Below are 22,104 nucleotides of genomic sequence, written 5' to 3' on the forward strand. Positions count from 1 at the left end.
AAATGATCATTTTGTAACAATTGTTATAAAGACTGACACTGGCAAGAATTGTTAAGTAGACGCCATAGTTTATTCAGATTTCACTAGTTTTCCCCCTAATATCGTTTTTCCATTCCAAGATCTCAACCAAAATACCACATTACATTTAGTCATCTCTCCTTAGGCTGGTCTGGGCTGTAACAGTTTCTAACACCTTCATGTTTTTGATGACCTTAAATGCTTTTGAGGAGTACTGATCAGGCCATTTGTAGAATGTCCTTCAATTTGGGTTTGTCTGATATTTATCATGGGTTATGGGTTTGAAGAGGAAAACCACAAAGGTAGAGTGTCATTCTCTTCGTGTATCAGAGATACATGCTACCAACATGACTCATCACTGATGATATTAATATTAACCCTGATCACCTGGCTAAGGTGTATGTTTGACCGGTCTCCACTGTATAGCAACTTTCCCCTCTGCATTCCATACTGCACTCCTCGGAAGCAAGTCACTAAGTACAGCCTACACTTGATGGGTGGAGAGTTATCCTCCACCTTCTTTAGAAGCAAGTATCTATTAAATTAGCTGGAATTCTTCTGAAAGGCAGATTTGTCTCTTCTTTCTTCTATTTATTCAAATATTTATTTTTGTCAGTGTGGGCTCATGGATATTTTTGTTATCCGTGTATTGGATTATAATCCAACGCTAATTTATTTATTTTGTTGCTCAGATTATTCCAGCTTTGGCCATGGAGAGTTCTTTCATTTGGCTCTGTGTCCCTCTGATATAAGCCCATTCTGTTTTATGAGCACTGCCTTACTTTCTGGCACTACAAATATGCTCGAGGCTCATCTTGTACAATTTGCCCCAGTCCTAGAATCAGCCATTTCTCTAGGGCGCCCTGGTTCCTTTCACTGGAGACTGGTATTAGAAACTCAGATATGGGCACTGGGTATGCTCATCGTTACTGGAGTGTCACTGCTTCTAGACCCTCTCAGCAGACAAAGCTAAAACATACGTGTATATATACTAACTCGTGTATAGATACATATCTATAAATTATTTCTGTATACATCCATTTGTATCTATAAGCAGCTAAACATGGAGTTCACACTGAAGTCTCAAGACTCTCTCATTTAGTACTACATGATTCTTCCAGCCTATGGAGGAAATTTTTATGAGAAACAGGATATTTTCACAGTCTCACTACAGATTGCTTATGAATTGCAAAGGAGAAAATAATAAATATACTGGAGATACTGGACAACACCTTGACACACTGATCAAAATCAATATAAGCACTGAAGAGCAAACGGACATCGTATGCCTCTAGATGTGAAGCTCTGAGAAAGACACGTCACTTATGTAATATTCCAACTAGGTGCATTACCTGAACCTAATCAAAAAAAGTACATAAATTCAAATAAGGATTACTCTTTTTAAAAAGGGAGGGTGGAAATGCATTCTTCAAAACTATCAATGTCAGAAAAGACAAAGAAAGACTTAAGGAAATGTTCCAGATTAAAGGAGACTAAAAAAATTAAATGTGATGCCTAATCCTAGACTAGATCCTGTACTGGAGGAAAAAACATGTTGTAAAGAACATTATTTGGTAAATTGATGAAAGTGAAATATGAATGCTATATTAAAGTAGTATAACAATGCCAAATTTTGTAAATTTGATAATTATTATTGTTATATAAATAAGATTTCTATTCCTAGGAGATAAACACTGAAGTATTTAGGGTTAAAGAAGCACATTGTATACAACTAGTTCAAGGAAAAAAAGTGTGTATTTACATATGTATACATATGTATACACACACACACACACACACACACAGAATATGAATGAGCAAATGCTAAAACAAAAGGGGCAAAATGTTAAATATAAGTATACTCAAATAAGTTTTTAAAAGAACATGTTCTACATTTCAGATATTATAAATACATTATACGCACACACACACACACACACATATATATGATAAGCTTGAAACAACATTAGTGAAGCATGGGCTTTGAAATGTTTTCCAGAAATAGTTTCTTTCTCCTGTGAAATAAAGGATATTTTGGGAAAAGGGTAAAGCTAATTGGCCAATATGGAAACTGATTTCCAACTATGATTTAATTAGTACCATTACAGAGTATACACAAACACAACTTTGGCCTCTTCTTCAAGGAGCTTCTGTAGTTCAACCATTAAGAACTCTAAATTGATACTTAGTAGAGTAGCATATAGGTCTATACTCATAATTCAAATCATTAGCAATTAAAAGAGTTACCATTAGCAAGTGCTACCTGAAACTACAATAACAATTTATAAAAAGTGATCCTCTACTTCAAATTTCAATAATAAAATTTTTCCTGAAAATTTTGTCAGTTTCATATTTTTAGTCTACTCCTCATAGGATAAAACTATGTTATTCTGAAACCAGTGAAGAACTAAGCTAGATGAGAACTTTTTCTAAATAATCGAAGATTTCATAACACTGTATTCACTTAGATGGAAATATTTCTAAACCATGCTGGTACTCTGGTAGGCAGGATTATTCTCCTTCCTAAAGATGTCCACATTCTAATCCCTGAAACCCATGAATATGATACCGTACACGTACACGGCAAAGAAGAATTAAGGTTGCAGATGGAATTAGGTTACTAGTAAACTAACCCTAAAATAAGATTAACCTGGATTATCCAGTGCACCCAATGTAATTACAAGGATCCTTCAAAGTGGAAGAGGGTGGCAGAAGGGTAGCAGGTCAGAGTAATGTGATGTAAGAAGCACTCAACCTGTGGTTTCTGACTTTGAAGACAGAGGACGGGGGCCATGAGCCAAGGGATATGGAAGGCCTCTAGAAGCTGAAAAGGCAAGGTAATAAATCTTCCCCCAGTGCCTCTAGGAAGGAATGCAGTCCTGCCAACACCTTGATTTCAGCCCAGGGAGACACGTATTGTTCAAGCCAGTAAGTCTGTGGTAATTTTTACAACAGCGATACAAAACAGATACACTTTTTTTCTTTTATAGAACATGTAATATATATAATTTAAACTCTAAAATCAAAGAGAAACATTCTGGGAATCAATTATTGTTTGGACCAACAAACTATCAACCCCAGTGGAGAAAATGCCTACATCCATGCTTAGGATATAATATCGTTTTCTGATCGAAAAATCATTACTGCCATATCAGTAAACAAATGATGTTGTAGCCATCAAGCCATCAGCCACTGTAGTCACCCCTGACTGCATAGCCCAAGGGGATTCAGAGTGGAGAAAAACAGGATAGTGGCCCTGGATAGTTAAGGTGCGTATCAAAGGAATGGTTTCAATAAGCCTAGACTCCTGCATCTTCCCATCCACAGAAAAGCACTAAGTTCATTAACTTGAGATATTTGTTTTTTCTTTAATTAACAATAATCTTTTGATGTTCCAATTACCTGGCTTTTGTTGCAAAAACTCCTATATATCCTGATCCTCCCTGACCTTTGGAGCAGTCCCTCAGAGCTGAGAGGCTGTCTCCTAGGCTTCAGTCCTTAGTAAGTCCATTAAATAAAACAAAATTAATTCTCAACCCTCAGGTTGTGCTTTTCTTCTTTTTCTTTTAGTCAACAGTTTCCATTTTCACTCAACAGTTTCCATGTGATCTTTTGACAACAGAGATGTTCTATTATTTTCTATCTCTGACTACACGTCATCTACTGTGAATGACTGCTCTCATTACTCTCCATATCACTGACTAAGCCTCGGTCTCTACTATTCTATTTTCCACTTAGTACCCGTTTTAATTCTTTCCTGTTAGTTTTGGTCATATATCTCCAAATAATCTTGGTTCTTGCATAAAGACCAGCCTTAAATGCACAAAGCTAGTCAACGCCTTTTTTCCTTGTCTGCAAATCTACCAATCAGCATACAGTAGTCTGCTCACCTCAGCTTTTTTCACTGTTGCTGAGTATCCACTGGCTATTTTCCAAGAATATTTCTCCCCCTATTCGCAATCTGAACCTTGAATTTTTCCATAGAAGGCTACACGTATGCTTACTCTACCTGGAAACTTGAATGGGAGAGAAGTAAAGTTAACGAGAGTATAGTTACACACATCTCACTGCTACAGGCAGCTGTGATAAATGGCAATGTAAGTGCATATTCATTCTCTCTACAGGTAGGCACCCGTGCCCTGTATGTTCTCAGTAAACAACAGACAGTGGAGAAAACACGCTCAGCTTCACAGTGTGAACGTTATAGGAAGCAGAGAGAACAAAACAAAGTCAAATTGCAGAAAGTACTGGAACAGAAAATAATACACATTTAATCTACATTTTCTTAAAACTTATCTGCATTCAATACATGAAAGGCCTTCAAATATTTAAACAGTATAAATATTATTAACTGAGAGCTACTAGATGTTCAAAGTTATGTCTTATTCATTTCTGTTTCCCTGCTGCCCAGAATTAGGTTTATTTGGAAGTAATCTTTTTCAACCTTATGACAAATTTGTATATAAGCCTAGAATTTGTATACAAGCCTAGATCTTGGCAATCTAACAATAATAAAACTTACCAAGTAGCATCACATAATCACAAGGCTGAAATATTAGCATTATACTCTTCTTAAAAGCTATGTTTGTGTTTGTTTTTGTTTGTTTGTTTTTTGGGGTTTTTTGTTTTGTTTTTTTGCTACACTGCACAGCATGTGGGATCTTAATTCCTCGATCATGGATGGAACCCAGTTGCCCACTGCAGCAGAAGCACAGAGCTTTAACCACTGGAATGCCAGGGCTATGTTTTATATTGATCACATACAACAGTGCAGAGCAGTGGCATATGAATTTTGGTTTTATGTATACCTTGTATATGACAACAAGGTAACTAGCTGACAATTCCCATGGCAAAGTATAAGCTGCACATAATGAAATCCTGGCTTATTTATTTAATATATAAAGACAATAAAATATGGTAAAGAAATACAACCTAAGAGTTATTTAAAAACAAATTAGACTTTGAATATTATTTACTTATGTGCACAAAACTTGAAATTTACTAAATAAATATTAATACAATGATGAAGGAAATTAAACCTCCCAAAAGTTAACCACTACTACTATACTTTACTTTCATTTTTTTGTTCATTCTCTTCAAGTCTTTCTTCATGAATATAACAAGCTTAAAATCACAGCAGAAATGATTGTGTTGTTTTTTCATTTAAAATTTATCTTTTGAAATACTAACGACTAACATCCTAATTATATAAATCTATCATTTCAGTTCCCCTGTAGAAAACTGTAAAGAATCACATGGCATTTTATGAGATCTGAATATTAATTTACTATATGTGAGCTATATCTGAGAGTCAAAGGCATAAGAAAATTCATGAATGAAGTGATTTAATAAAGCATAACACGAAACAGACTCATTTCAAAGAAAAACAAGTTATTTTAGAATCTCATTGGATTTTCTTCTAATTAAACAGTTCCAATTAAACTATTTAGGAAAAGCTATAAAGTAATTTTAATCTTAAAAGCTAAAAGGAGGTCAATAACTGATATTGACTTCAGACTAAAATGATTTCAGTAATACAAACAGTAATCACCATGACAAAATTTTTAGTTAAATGTGAATTAACCTTTATTGAATGAGCAAGAACTTGAATAAATTCCTGCAAGCAAAATATACAGATATGACTTTTAAAAATACACAGAGAGTACTGCAGTGCTTATGAAATAGAATGTCATCAACTTCCATGTAAAAGCTGAAATCCAAACAGAAACTGAAATTGATGTCAGTTTACTTCTGAGAGCTTACTCTATTTGGTAAACTGCTTCCTCTTTGATAACACAGTGGTTTCAATTTTATATAAAGACTCATTATAAGCCACAATGTTTCCTAAGTATAAAATATGCATTTTATTAACTCCATTTCCCTTTTGTAAACAGCCATGGATGCAACTACCAATCACTTTAAAACCAAATTTAAATTTCAAGCATTTTTCCTATAATTTAGTAGATATTACTTTGGAAACTTCCTAACCAGACTACCTAACAGTTCACACTGCAACCATCTCTTACAATTTGCATAAGATGATGATAATGACAACAGCTATTTGGTCCTCCATGAATTTAAAAAGCAAAACAAGACAAGCAAACAGAAAAACATGAGTCTGGGATCTCTCTCTCTGCGTTATCTGATTATATCACAACACTTCAGAGTACTATATACCAAGTTATTCTCATCTTCTGAAAATTAATGGGAAAGAAAAGGGCTTTGGTGTATCTTGGGAAGGCAAGGATAAGTAGGTATGCAATGGATATCATTTAAGTGGTAGGAAAGCAGAAGTTGAGAAACCATCATAGACAACTGCAGAAAGGGCATTAAAAAACAAAAAGAGCACGGCATTGATAGGATATCAAAAAAAAGTTGATTGCTTTAAAATAAACTGTCACCATCTTTGCAAGTCATATTTTGCTACTTCCTAGCTTTAGAATGAATCCAGTTATTTCTCTGTGCCTTGGTTTCTACACAGATAGGGATAATAATAGGATATAACTCATTACAGATTTATTGAGAGGATTAAGATAATTAAAGTGCTTAGTACAGTGCCTAGCACAGAATAAGAGCTCAATATTCTTCTTGTGTAAAATCTCATTTCAATTGAGTTTTTAAAAGACTTTCAAAACATCGCCTCTAGAAATCTCACATTGAAAATTCGACCTTGGTGATGGGGAAGAAACCTGTTAGAAAGAGGAGGGCACCAAAATTATCGATCAATCTACAGATATTTATTGAACATGTAACTCTGTATCTAGTCATGTAATGCTATCAAATAAATACGATGATACCTGCCTTTCAATAACTTTTCACACTGGTAAGGTAATAAAGGAAGAAGAATACATAGATAATGACATAGAGAGATAACAAAAATGAAAACATACTAAACTGAGATTGATGCTAACTAGAATATCAGTTCAATGAAAGCTCTCTGTGGGACATTACGTGATAAATGCAAGGAAGTCAGCCTGGAAAGACAAAGATTTCAGATTGAGGGTCAGTGGGAAACAAAGTTAATTAGGTCGTGTTTTAAAGATTTTAAAGAATAATGACAGCCTGTTTTATTCTATTCCTGTAAGTAAAAACCTGCCAAGGAAATGAGAATTAAATCAGGTATTTGACAGAATCACTGAATTACTGAATCACTGAAAAGTTCCCCTTGCTTTTTCCTTCCTTTCCACAAAGGAAATAAGAAATCATTAAGATGAGGACTATAGCTGGTTTGATGAGAAAAACTTCAGAGTAGATAATCTCAGAAGAAAACCAACCAAGCTTATTTTCCCAGCACTACCTCATTTCCTTTTAAGTGGGTAGACTGGATTCTCATTACAACATAAAGATTTTCCAATTTCAAGAGCGTCTCAATTGATACATTTATTACATTTTAGATATACATTCATATCAAAAGTGCTCATTCTTAAACTCCATCCTGAAAGTGCTAGTCAATTAAAACATACCCAGTGAGGGAGTTTAGGGACCTGAAAAACTTATGCTAGAACTGCACGTGAGCCCTCAGATTTAAAATATCCCAGTGGGGGGGACTTGAGGGGGGGTAGTCAAGGAAGGGAGGGAATACGGGGATATGTGTATAAAAACAGATGATTGAACCTGGTGTACCCCAAAAAAAATTAAAAAAAAAAAAAAATCCCAGCAGTTTTGTCAGTTGCCAGAAAACCAGTAACAACAAAAAAGTCAATCCAGGTTGGAAAAGGGGAAAATGAGAATAATTTAGAAATACATTAGGGTCAGAAGAATACAACTAACCGCCTCAAGGTAATCCAACATTAATTTCCTTGGGGAAATTTCAACCTTCCGGCATCTCAGTTTCTTCATCTGTAAAATGGTGATAATATGCATATTGCAACTACCTCAAAGCGTTGTAGAGAGGATTTTTGAGTTAACATAGGTAAAACACTTAGAACAGTGCCTACACAGAGTAACTGCCTCATGCATCTTATTATTATTGTAAAAGTATCCCTCTAATATCCAGTTAGTGAACAACAATCCCTGACAAAAGTAAATAATAGCTCTAAAACAGAGGGAGTGTTCAAGAGTAGCACAATAGAAGAACAAGGAGGAAGTCACAGAATTGTGTTAGTGACCTAAGACTGTTTGGGAAAGGAGAGGAAAATCAGAGGTCACAATAAATATGTGTTTAATTTTTAAAAAGTATATGAAAAGAGGAGAAGAATTATAATCTATATTTAACAAAATTTAGATAACTTCCAATCACTTTACATTACGCTAACAAGAGTTATACTAATGATGAAGAGTACTCTTCTTATGATAAAGAATTTGGAACCCCATCGCAGTGGTTTGTTCAGCTTGCATAAGTCACAACTGATTGGACACAGTCCCTGTGGGCATGCCATTTCATCCAGACTGGACGGTTCATTAGTCATAATTACTATAACTGTACAGCAGAGACTGCAGTTTTATCTCATCATACATCTTTGATCAAGCTGCTTTAATTTCTGCTTCATCAGCATATGAAGTTACATTGCTGGAGTTTTTTATTTTCAATCAGTGATTAACACAGATTATGCTTTTTTATCAAAACATATACTTGGTCTTCACATTTAGTAGTGAGGGCCCAGATCTGACCACCATTTGACCTCTGATACTTCAAAACAACCTAAACACCATGAATCATCAACTGAAATCCAGAACCTTACAGAGAAAATTAAACAAAGAAAAGAACTGACCTGTGTTAAAAGCATAAGATGATTGGACTTATCGACATTGAGACTAACCATATTTGCTGCAGCTTCTCATTAAACATTAAATTGCACACCAGAAGAACACATCATACATATTTATTGTTTTGCACTGTCACTTTGGAAAGACATATCACAATTAGTGCTTCTCTCAAACTATAAGCTGCATAAAGAAATTTCTCATGGAGCCTGAAGACAAAGTAATGTAGAAGATTGTACAAGAAGGTTAAAGAACAGATGGATAATAGATTTCACTGAACACTAAAGCATAACACACTAACTTTAGAAAGAAAAATGTTGCCGAAACATGGTTCAAATGCAAAATAAAGAATAAAATCGATGTGTCAGGAATTTTTTTCTTCCAAGTTCTACTGGAGAACAATAGGGAACTAAAAGACCTGTCTCACAATTTTTGTGTCTCACTATTTTCATGTGCAAAGTGTCCCCACTGTAGTCTGCATGAACAATCATAATCGACAGTTACATGCAGGCACTGAGGCTGCAAAAATCCCAGAGTCATTAGTGTTGTCTGAATGCAATGACATCTGTGTTCTCATGGTTCTCAAGACATGTCAGGCCAATAAGATGTATATGAAAAAATATGACAAGCATTGCAAATGCCCTTCTGAAAGGTCTTACACTTTGGGGGAAAACTGAAGAAATAACACATGTCATCTTCTTTTTGTAAGTGGTATATTTAAGATTAAAAGATCCAAAAAGATCTTTTGAGTCATTCATTCTCTTTTTGTAACTATAAAGCATTTATTTAGGATACAGCAATGCAGTATGAAAAAAAAATCTGCTGTTTGTCCGTCTCTTTTTAAAACTTTCTTAACACAAGTGTTTTGTGCCATGGCAATATATGTGCTCATTCCTGTAAGTAACAAAATAGGGGGCACATCTTATTAACACTGCTCGATTTAAATTTTAAAATAATCTCTCTTAGAATTGGACATAAAACAGCTTAAAGTGTGTTGCTAAATGCCTTAGAATTATGTTTGTATTTTTCTCATAATAGAGACTGTCAAACTGATTGCATTAAAAAGCCTTTGTTTTAGGACACCCGATGCTTTTGCTGAGTGGTGCCTATTGCTGAGCCCTCTCTCTGGGCTGTGGCAGTATGTTGGAGCATGCACTTGCTCCGAGAAAGACATTAGTCATCATTAACAGAAGCACTGACACCAAATCTAAGTGCCTCTCCACAATGACCAAGTGGCAATCATCTTTCTCTTACACTGTCACTGCTGATTAGGATTTTCTTTCATGAAAATTTAATTTGTCCCCCTTTCTTCAGCTTTTTTTTTAATTCCTGAAAAAACACTGTATTCAGGAAAGACTTCGAATACAGCAAAAGAAGATGCACCTATAATATAGCTAACAATATAAAGATTACAAGATTCTCAGCTAAATATCTTATCTAACCCAACAGAAAAACACAGATTAAGTGAATGATTAATAAACAGGGGGAAGCACTGATTCTAAAATGAATCTTGCTTTAAGAATCTGTAAGCCTGAAAAGGTGGCTAAAGCAAGAGATCTGAATAAAATTTCTCTAAGTATTAATTACATAAGCCTGAAGCTTCCTTAAAACTATATTTCAATAGTAGTCATCTTTCACTACATTTCAAATGCGTATTCTCTCATTTCTTTAGAAGGAAGACAAGGGTATTCACACAGACATGTCACTGCAAACTTAAGAAAATATTTAAGCATCCATACTCTCAGTGTACATTAAGCTGCTGGTTAGTTACAGAAAAGCGGGGGGGTAGTATTTTCAGTTGCATTGGACAAATGAAAATGATTCATGTGGTCACACAGGACACCCCACGGCTAGATGACACTACAGACTTAAACTCTGGTTCTGTACAATATCACAGTGTTAAACAAGATATCATAGAGAGAAGTTATTTAAGGAAGTTTTAAAAAACATTTACTTTTCTGTTTTATTTCAATTTGTTTAAAGTTTTCAAAAAATGTAAGCATGTGATAGTTTGCAAGGATCCTGGTACAACCCAAACTCCCACTTCTAGTTATAAATATTATCTTCTCTTTATATTACTTATATTTTGAAACAAAATAGAAATTGGTTTAAATTTAAAATATTTCTCAATTATCTTATATCCCTTTTAGAACATGTGTACTTGTAATCAAAACCTGTTACACTTCTGTGTTTGTGTGAATACAAACTGCATCAGCCTTTAAATGTAAATATCCATACAAAAATGCTTTTAAAACAAAAGTCAGCCTCATTTCTTTTTAAAATTCAGAAGCAACCACAATTCATCAAACTTTAATCATTAAATGTTCAATTCCTGACTATTTAGTTGTGAAAAGTAATATAAAACGAATTTGAAGGTCAAACAGTAACTGCTTAGTGGCTATTACGTCACATTTACAAATGGTTCAAGTTTTTTTCTACTTAAAATTAGTCTGCAGTTAAAACATTTAAGAAGATATTAAGAATTATAAAGGACTTTAAGAGAATTTCTAACTGCTAAACTTTTATAAGTTTAGAGATATCATGATTAAATAAGGATCTAGCCTAAATTAAAAGTAAAATCATATAATAATAACCTAATTATGCTTGCAGAGCATCTTTACAAATGATTGGCTCATTTCTTTGTTTCTTAACTAAGCGAATACACTTCTTCAATTCTCAAAAGCTTAAAAGTACACTCTGATTTTCAGAGCTGCACAGACTTCTCCAAATCAAAACTTCAAAAACTTACAACAATATAATTACTGACTCCATTGCTAGATCCGTATGTGTTCAAGTAGAGAAGTTTAGCTCTGTAACTTCCACCCCTCAACCTAAACCTCCACGTCACTTGTCAGTTAAGGGTTGGGCGATTTATTGACCGGCCCTGGATGCATACTGTCAGTGCTGAAGGAAATATGAGAGAGGGTTGTCGCTACTGCTCTGGAGCTCATTGATAATGACATACCTGCCTCTGTCACCCATTACCCATACTACAAACTACTTAGACCTAACTGAAAAATCAATAGCCTACTTGCACTGGTTCCTGTGGCTGCCTCCTTTGATTGTCAGCTCCTGTCTAGGGTCAGCACGTACATGAAAGGGGCTGTGACTGCCTGATGCTTTCAGGACAACCTAACGATATGAAACTAGCCAACAGAACAGTAAATTCTGTCTCTCTGCCCTCCTCATCAATTAGGCTTTGACTAGGCTTGCCTGTAGAAACCTGACCTTTTAAGTTTAGGTGAATATGGACTAGCTGAACACACCATTGCCCTCAGCACTGAGCCAGGAAATCTACTGACAGGTTAAACAAAACAGAAGGTTGTAACTGTCATAATTTGCATTGCACTTTCACGCCAACAAGGGTGTTATCAGTAGGGGCAAGCCCTGGAACACACAACTCCAGCACCCTTAAGCCACGCTATTCATAAATTTTCAAGTGAAGTGAGATAAAACATAAATTCACAAATAGCAATGCATTTCTCATCTCTTAGTCTTTTAGGTTTGCACTTTGCAAACCCACAGAGTGTCCATCAACAACTCTCTCAGTAGTCACCTGGCATGCCGACTGCATTAACGAGGGACTTCCAAAGAATACAAAACAGAAGTAAAAATAACTCAACTATGCCCACTGAAAAGGTATTTTAGAGAGAATTTATAATACAGCAGACAGATTGACTGATCTATATCTCAAGATGAGAACAATTAGATATAAATATGTTGTCTTTTCCTGTCTCACTTCCCTCCCTCCAAAAATATCCACAAGCTCAGACAAATAATAAGTTATCGCATAAGTGAAGGGAGGTGTTGAAATTATTTCCTACCATGCTACTCTGATATAGCATCTTTTACAGTTTGAGAGAAAACTAAGAACATCTGTAAAATAAAAGATGTTAACACTTTTATGCTTGTCAGATCTGCTGATGAAAACAAGTGAAAAGCATGAGAAAGTAGTATAAAACTTACTTTAGTGACTCATGTTTTGAAAACCATTTCCCTGCTTGGGTCTATCCTTTAACACAACAGGAATATGGTAACGTTATAGTTGCTTAAAGAAATGTCATTTCTCTAAAGAGAAGACTGAACATTCCTTGTTTTGTTTTTTTTTTTAAGTTAATTGTGAACTTGAACTTTATTTGGCTTCAAGAACTAATATTTACAGAATAGCTAATCTTAGTGAAAATAGAAACACTGAAAGACAATTCAACAATTTGAGGAAAAAAAAAAAAAAAACACACCTGCCAACCTCGCATATACCTTTAAACACATACCGTTGTACTGATTATACAAGAATACACAGCCTGTTTCATTTTCATATTTTCATAATCCAACTCCTATCAAGGAATAATTAGTATACTCTTAGAATTTATTCCAACCGCCTAATGCGTTGTCCCTCACAACTGTCTCCAATCTATAATCTGCACTTTTCCCCTTAAGTCTAAATGATGGACTACAACAATTTGTAAGCTTGTTCTTTCTCTGATTTTTTCATGTTGAAAACTTTCATGTGCCTATATTAGAACAGAACTGAAATTCTAAATTTGTGCAGAAAGATTTCTGATTTAAAATCAACTAATAAAGATATAAACAACGCCTTCAATCATGTTAGGGTAGAAAATTGCAGATTTTTGTCCGAAGAGGTAGAAAAATACTCCTCATCTATCCCCCCATTTAACAATTGAAAAAATAGGGAGTAGAGATAGTGACTTGATCAAGGTCACTCACACAGTTTGTAGCCAAGCTAGGACAACATTTCAGGGCTTTTTATCCCCTAGACTAATGCTCTTTAATACTATTGTACTGTCTCCCTTTATCTTATCTGTCCAGGTAAGCTATGTGACAGCAACAAAGTTACATTAAAAAAAAACACACACACAGATTTGTATCATTCATTTTAAGTTGATGCTACAATTTATAGAAGGTCTTGACTAATTTGAAGAAAAGATTAGATTTGTAGAGCATTTAACCAACAAGGTACTATGGAACCAATAACTATTAGAAATAGAAGATCTAATTAAGTATGGTTGGAACCTTTTACTTATCTAATGTGATGATTAACTGTGCATCTGGTAGCCTTTCGGGGCCCTTTGTGTGCACCTATCTGAGAGCAAAGTGAAAGGGCATGGACAGTGTCTGGTCCCAGCAAGCAAATCATTTGGAAACAGCCATAGCCATAGATCAAAGATTTTTCACTCTATCTTGGGTGATTTAAACCTACTAACCCAGGTTTTGTCTGTAGACAAAACCAGTCAAAAAATAAGAGAGTGACTCTTTAGGATCCAAAGATAATAAGGGAAGAGAGGGAAAATTCAGAAAAGAAACAGACTGGCAGAACCTTGATATACATAGGCCAAGACAGCTGTTTTATATCCTAGCTTTATTTCATATAGTTAAAGGAAAAAGTTTCCATTCCTTAGATCATCAAATATTATTTCATTTATACTACACAGATGTCTTCTATATGTAGATTACAGCCAATGAAGGATTTTTGTTGTTGTTATTTAACCTCTACCGGGAGAAACCTTTCAGCACATCACTTTTACTCTAACTCACAATGTTTAAAGGAAGGAACAGGTTAGATTTTTTTTTTAACATTTTCATTAAAAATAACACAAAGTCTATTAAAAATTTCCTGTAATCTTAGAAGACTGACGCAAAATTACTACTACTACTACTACTACTATAGATGCAGTGTTGCAGAACCTATATATTTCAAGAGAAACTAAGGTGCTTAAAAGGGCCAGTTTTCCTGAAGTGTGACAAAAACTTACCTACAATATGCTTAACTGATAATTTTAAACATAGGTCCAGAAAATGTCTCACACAGCCACAAAGAAATCTAGAACGTAATGCCAAGTCTTATATTTTGAACTAAGTACAGCTCAGTACTGGCATAATCTACATCCCTAATCTCAATCATCTGTTTTGTAAATGTCTGGCACTGATCACAGGGGAAAGTGGAAATGCCAGCGGGGATGGCTCTGAGATCCCAAGAAACATATTCTACCTGTGAGTCAGTAATATTATCTTATTGAACAAAAGATACCACACCTTCTTTAAAGCATAAAATTCGATGTTACAAATGGAACTGAATGAAATTGAAATCAAGAGCCTTGATTTATTTAGCATCAAGTTTAATATCAATAACCCTGATTTTCTGCCTATCTTGTGGAAGTGATATCAAAGACCAGTCAAATTTGTTTTTCAAAGGTGGAGGAGACAAATAATAATCCACTAATTACATAATCATTCAGTAAATAGTTAAGAATTGGCTTCTACTAAAAGCACCCTTTCATTTGTTTATAGAGTCATGAAAGCCAAAGTTGTTAAACAGGAAAAATATAATATATACCTCATAGTATATAGTAAGTTAAAATTGTTAAAAAAGAAGGAAAGAAGGCAGAAAACAGGAAGGAAGGAAGGAAGGAAGGAAGGAAGGAAGGAAGGAAGGAAGGAAGGAAGGAAGGAAGGAAGACAAGGTAGAATCTTATTTGTTCTAACTTTTCAGACCAACTGTTCAACTGTCTTACAGGAATAAAGGAATGTGACTGTTACAACTCAAAAATGTGTTTATGTAAAATGAGAAAAAAGCTAAGCGATTTCTTGGTTAAGTCAAAAGATATAAATGAAAATATAATATATTCAATGAAATATCTTCTGAAAAATACTTGAATTAACTTGGATCGTCTTAACACAGCACATCAGCTCAATACTACAGTAGTATTTACATTTCAGCCCGGCTAAAAGCTGCTCACTTCCATTTTCCTGAGCAGAAGTTCTCTGCTCATTCACTGCCCATTTTGATGATACTAGCTTATGTATAGCTTAATAAAGTACTCATATACACAGCTGGTACTAAACGTGGGGGAAAAACAAACATCTACTGTACGTTCAATTTTCTCATCCTACTAAATTACACAAGAATTAGACCTGTAAAAGTGTAACAGGTGTAAATATCACCAAATACATCATCCAAAGTAACCCAAACTTAATCCCACAAAACAATATTCAAAAGTACATAAAAGCATTTATTTTTCAGTACAGTTTGAGGCATAGTAATGCAAAGTTAAAGCCATTGCTTTGACCTTACAGAACATTAAGTTCAAACTGTTCAAATGAGAACAATACCCTTGGGTTACCAATCAAAGCGATTACAAGGTTTGAGTTTTTTGTTTTTTGGTGGTTTTTTGTTTGTTTTTTTAGCTATTTTGTGAAAGAAGTTAAAAACAACAAGAACTTGTTTTAGCAGCATGATTGACCATTTAAGATTAATAGGCACTACAGTGAACTGCTCAAAGAAAATATTCACTTACTGATTATTCTCCAGATCGATTCCAGAATAATAATTATCAATAGCTTATAAACAATTTCTATGCTACTTAGGAATTTTGCAAAATTAGATCATTTGACAGAGTGAAAGAGAATGTGGTTTTACTGACTTTTAATGCAATGTGCCTAGTATAATCCTGACAGTTGGTGCTGTTAAAGCTTCTTACAGATATTTTAATATAATTACTTCAACAAAATTTCATCAACTAATACACTAATAAATTGTGTCTGGGTTATTTACTTTTCTTCTTGTTTTTACTGGAATAGTTCTTAGATTCAGAGAATTTAGCAGTTATTTATTTCCCCTTTTACATCTTGACGCCCTAAAAAAGAATTTTCTTCTAAAAAATCAAGTATTTTTATAAACATGTTGACTGATTAGGCATATCATTCATTTAGGAACTGCAAAGATATTTTAGAGTTAGATTTTAGTGGATAAGAATATATACAGGTAAACACATGGTCTTTTGTTTTCCAAAAATTATAAATCTTTCAGAGAGTTTTGATTTTTTTAAGTCAATAATCTGATTATTTTTTGAATAATTCTAAAATGTTTTCCTGGAAAACAAAATCATATAATCTAAAATTTGTATACTCTTTAGGAAAGATTATTGCAATACTATATGCCATTTCTAGAGATAATAAATTAATGGATATCTTTTAGGTCCCAGTGATATGATAAAGTAAAAACTACACTGAAATTTAACTCAGTAAGCACATTTCTAAGTAAAGATCAGCAAAAAATAAAACAGTTTAAGGATTTTGTATTCTCTGGAAATGTAAACAGGATTATAACTGTCAGATGTACAGAAGCACTGACTTCAGCCATTAGTTTGGTTTTGCTTCTGAGAAACACAACATGAACTACTGAATCATTTCTTTTCAAATCCATACATTCCCTGCAGCAGTTCAAGCTTCATCAGCAGTGCAAGAATGTATAAAAATGACAGGCAAAGAGCATTAGTTTTCTTTTTTCTCTCATACTGTTTGCCTGCAAATGGAAGACAGGGTTCTTTCTCAAAGCACTAAAGCTGAGGCTGTTTAAGTCAATTGCTGAAGGAAAATATGACTGAATTCTCTATGCAAGGAAGTATCATAATTGGAGAAACTGAGAAAATCAAGCACTGTATTATTATTCTAGAACAAAATATTACAAGATTAGCATTCTACCTTAATTGCCCATTATTCTTCAATTAGAAATATTTTCAGTTTTTTAAGTATTCTGTCAACTCATCACCTTAATTTAGCACCATTCATAGAGTACCTGGTTCTGCTTCTAATTTTAAATATAGAAAGGCCTTCAAATTAAAGTATACAAATTTTCTTTCACAACCGTATTTGTATAAATAGTTAAAATTTTTATTTCCAACTTTCTGTACCCATAAGTGTTTCACTGCAAAAGGAAATTCAATTAATAATTAAAAGTTTATTTAACCACAATCGAGTAAAAAACAGGATCTAATGTATGATCTGGCTACTCTTCCAGAGCTTAAACATTCACATTTTTCAAAAACTAGCACAGTAATTGCTGTAACTTGATTCAATTTTTTTTAAAGAAATGGGAACTTTTCAGACTAACGTTTAAACACACATAATTCAGTTTATAGTGACTAAAAACATGCCCAGCTCAGTATTATCATCTAAATTCTCGTAAAATGTTCCTAGTGTGACGACAGTGAAGGTAAATCCTAGAGAAGTCTGCAGGTTATGGGCTACATGAAATCCAAAACAAAATATTAAAATCACACCCTGAATGTCCTCTTTCTCTTTTTAGGAATGTCTGTAGCCAAACCAACATGATAGGTCTGGGCAGAAGCATGCTGATGTTGGCACTGCCTAAACCAAACAAACAAGATGTTTAACAGTCAAATAAAATGTCCTGCAGCCTCCCTAATGAATTTGTCAAGGACCATCAGATTTCGCTCCCCCTCTTTTGCCTCATTAACTCAAGTATGATGAGACGGATTATAACAAGAGAATACAGATCAATCGCTCTGAAGACTTGAAGTGGCTTTTAGCCTCTAGAGTTTCTTTCTCTCACTTGGTCTCCTTTAATAGAATACGGTATCTCCTGCAGAAGGGGCTGCCACTTCGTTTTAATATACCATCAAGAAGCTGCTGATGGACTTCTATACTAACATACATAAAAGCAGAGGTGACAGGGGCTCTTCAATTACAGCCTCCTCGGATACCGTTTCCCCCTTCAATTATTCAACCAGAGGAAGAGCGGATCCGCAAACAGAGCTGAAGCAGCTCTTAGAGCAGAGGCAGCAGAGTGAGTTGGGGTGGGGGAAGGGGAAGGAAGGGAACCAGCAAGAGGGAGCATTATTTGCTGGAAGTGTTTAAGTTTATTGCTCAAATGATGTTTCTAATTAGTATCACGGCAATAAATTAAAGTCGCCTTTGTTTAACTGATTTATTATTTACTAGAGCATCTACCTTGGACAGGGTAAATTGGTAATGAATTGTTTTTAAATCAAAACATTTGTAACGTTTTTATCATCCCTCGGCCTCAGTACGTACAAGTGGAGAAGCAAGGGGACAAGGGTGGGACGAAGCTTGGTCGTGCTGACCCAGCCGGGAGGAGAGGAGAAGAGAGGAGGAGTGGGGTGTCGGGCCCACCCGAGAACGGCGCGCGGGCGGAGGGTGCCGGGCTCCTGCCCACCGGCTCGGGGGCGCGGAGGAGGGACGACGCCGTCACCCCGGGGCCTTCTGCAAACACTCACTCCCTGGGGCGTCGCGGGCCCGGCCGGGCCACGCGCGAGGCCTCAGTGGCTGGGATCGGGGCGAGAGGCGAGGGTCGGGGTTGGGGGCGGGAAGCTCCGCACCGTCTCGCCCGCCGCAAGTCCCCGCCCAGCATCTGGCCTCGGGAGCAGCCGCGCGGGATCCTCTCCCGGCGCTCACACCACTCCCCGCCGCAAAGTGCCCCTCCTGCCAGTAACAGTTCCCAGAGCGCCGCTGTGGCCTCGCGGCCAATCGCCGGGGTGCCGGCAGAGCCGGGGCGTCCCACACTCGCGGACTCTGAGGGCGCCGGCTCGCGTCCCTCCTCCTGCAGCCCGGGGTCCGACGCCAACCGCACGCACGCACGCCCGAGAAGGCGCGAGCCCGCCGGACCTGCGGCCGCCCGCGCCGCTGCCACTCCTGAGAAGTCACTAAAGCTCTGCATCCCGGAGTCCCGCGGACGCGACTGTTCGTCCCAACTCCTAGCCACGGAAGACAGATCGCTGGCAACAAATCCGACTTGCTTAAAAACGGAAAAGAAGGGCAAACTTCTTTAGAAAGAGACACACAGCTACCAGAGTGAGGGGTGACAAGATACCCAGTGGCCCGCACCAGGCGTGTAAGAAAGAACCAAAGAGGTCCAAGTGTCTGATATCAACTACCTGATGAAACAAACTTTCCCTATGCAACTGAATTCACGTTCACCTGATTCAGCCTTAAGAGAGCAAGTCAAGCCTTTTTGCAAAAGCCACACACCGGGTTTTGTAAAATGAAGTCTTCGCACAACCAGCTTCATAAATTTTCATTGTTACAGCATTATCGGAGCACATAACGTCCAAACTCTAACTAAAAACATTTCCATCTATTTGATTTGTCTTAAAAAGACTCAGCATCAACACACCTCTAAGCAAATCAGAAACACTATCAACAGCATTTTCAACCAAAAGTACCGAAAGGCTACCATGGGTACAGCTTGAAAATATAATACATATACTAAAAGCACACGCATGAGTTTCACTGAAATGCCAAGGGAGGAGTGAAACCATCTGTGTAATCAATAACAGGATAGTTATAGATTTTTGCAGTAGTGAAGTCTTTTAAAAGCAAGAGTCAATTATGAAAATAAAATGATTTTACAAGTGAAATTCTGTACTGCCTGAAAATATACTCAAAATTAGATTTACAACATTAACATTTTAAGAAAACTTTAATTCAGGTTCATATTTACTTCCCTTCATTTTTATTAAGTTTAAAATAATTTTAGTGGCTTATTTTTAAAGTATATCCAACAAAATCCTACCATATAAAAATCTGCACCTTTTCTCACAACAAACATATTTGCTCTCTAATAACAAGTTACTGCCTGTAACAATAAAGTAATAACATTAAATATATCTGAATCTTAATTATGAAGTAATTATCAAACAAGGTGCTTGTACTATTTTTGCCCTGCCTCATTTTTCAACAGCATATGGAAATTACTGAAAAGAGATTTATGATTATAAACCCTCACCCCATGTCCACTCCCCTCACCCCCCAACTGGCCCACATACATAGCTCTGGAGCTTGGCAACAATGGGAGGGGAGGGGAAGAAAAGCGAAGAAGACTTTGCCGGAGAAAAAAAATCTAGAAAAATTTAGGTCCTTTCCCAGATTTCCCTTCCTCCTCCCATCTGCCTTCAAGTGAAAGTAATTTTGTTAGCGTTTGCACCTTCTTCACAATGTTGATATAAAAAAAAAAGTGAACCTTTCTGAACCACTGCTACTCTCCCTTGAGCCATTCCAGCCATCTCCAAGAAGTTCCTTCTCTATACACTCTCTTTTTTTCTTCCTTGCAATTGATAAGAGAGAAGGATAAAGAAGAGGGGGCTGTAAAATGTGTGTGAGCATTTGACTTCTGCTATCTCCTCCTGTTTTCTTACTTCTCTCTTTACCCCCTTTCTTTATCAAGTGCAGCGGTGGCTGCTACCGTTTGCCAAGCATGCCTGTCTTCTCTCTCGGATTGGCTAAAGCACTGACAGCTCGGATAGCGATTGTAGGAACTGAAGCTCCACCCCCCTCATGATGGCCCAGGACCATTCATAAACTAAATAACTCCAGGAAACAGCAAGGGGGGAGAGAGAGAGGGAGAGAGAGAGAGGGAGGGAGAGAGAGAGAGAAAGGGAGGGAGGGAGGGAGGGAGGGAGGGAGAGAGAGAGAGAGAGAGAGAGGTGTTGGGGGGGTGAGTGAGAGAGAGGAAGAGAGAAAAAGAGAGGGAGATAGGGATAGGGAGAGAAGGAAAGAGAAAGGGAGGGAGACTAGAGAGAGGGGGAAGAGAAAGGAAGGGAGGGGGAGAGAGAGGAGGGAGGGAGAGGGAGAGAGATTAGGAGGGAGAGGGAAAGAGAGAGACAGCGGAGGGGAGGAGGGAGAGACTGCTCAAAGTGGAATCTGCACAAGCAACCTAAAGGGGGAGGAGAAGAAAAACCCTCGAATCCTTATAACTAAACCCCAGATGCAACGCAAGCAACGACTTCGTCACACTAAAATAGATTTTGTGAGGGCCAAAATTATAAATTACGAAGCAGAAATGAATATCAAACAACTTCCAGCGGTTTGCACCTAGAGAAAGACAAGAAGAACCCACTGCAAACAAACCAACCCAGTCCAAACAACGCCTCCAGTAGGAAAAGAGGAAAACCGCTACAAGAGGACCCCCTGAGAAGAGACCAGACCTACACGCTGAGAGTGCGGGGCGTCTGCGAACCTCTGAGTGTGCTGCGGACTGAGTTGCACTTCGCTGCTCTCTGGACATTAATTACACCCTTCACCTTCCATTTGGGGGAGGGTGAGGAGAAAAGCACTCACCTAAGCTGAATAAAGAAGTGCTACCAGCGTGGGAGAGAAGTTTAAGAATGAAACACTGAGTGTTTCGCTTTTATTTTTAAATTTACTTTGGCACTTAAAAGACCTCATTTCCAGATTTTTGGGCCATCTCCGCTGCAGACGTCTAAGCCTAACCTCTTGGTAACCTGAATTTTTCTGTCTCACCCTGTCTTCCTCCCCACCCCCACCCCCCTTCATCTCGCCCGCAGGCACACCTTTATTTCACATATCAAGAGAAAGCAAAAAAGTCCCAGCAGGTACTTTTCTTTTTCAAAGATCATCTTTGTTTTGCCCCTTATTTTCTGGAGAAGAGAAAAGCTTTCGAAAGGGGGAAAAGAAAGAGCTAGACGGCTGAAGCATCAGCCGGTCAGCCCAGGTGGAAACAAGAGTGAAAGTGGGGCTTAGGGGGAGCGCAGCGCCTCTTTCGCAAGCCGCAGGGCCACCACCAGCGCGTGAGCCTTGGATCCCTCA

General features: G+C 36.8%; 1 protein-coding gene across 6 annotated transcripts in view; it reads right to left on the minus strand.

The window, feature by feature from the left end:
- LRBA (LPS responsive beige-like anchor protein) overlaps positions 1 to 22,104 on the minus strand; it is a 687,888-nt gene that overhangs the window by 254,064 nt on the left and 411,720 nt on the right. The gene's annotated exons all lie outside the window — the stretch shown is intronic.

The sequence above is a fragment of the Hippopotamus amphibius genome, chromosome 3 (genome assembly GCF_030028045.1).
Source record: "Hippopotamus amphibius kiboko isolate mHipAmp2 chromosome 3, mHipAmp2.hap2, whole genome shotgun sequence".
In the NCBI taxonomy this organism is placed as follows: domain Eukaryota; kingdom Metazoa; phylum Chordata; class Mammalia; order Artiodactyla; family Hippopotamidae; genus Hippopotamus; species Hippopotamus amphibius.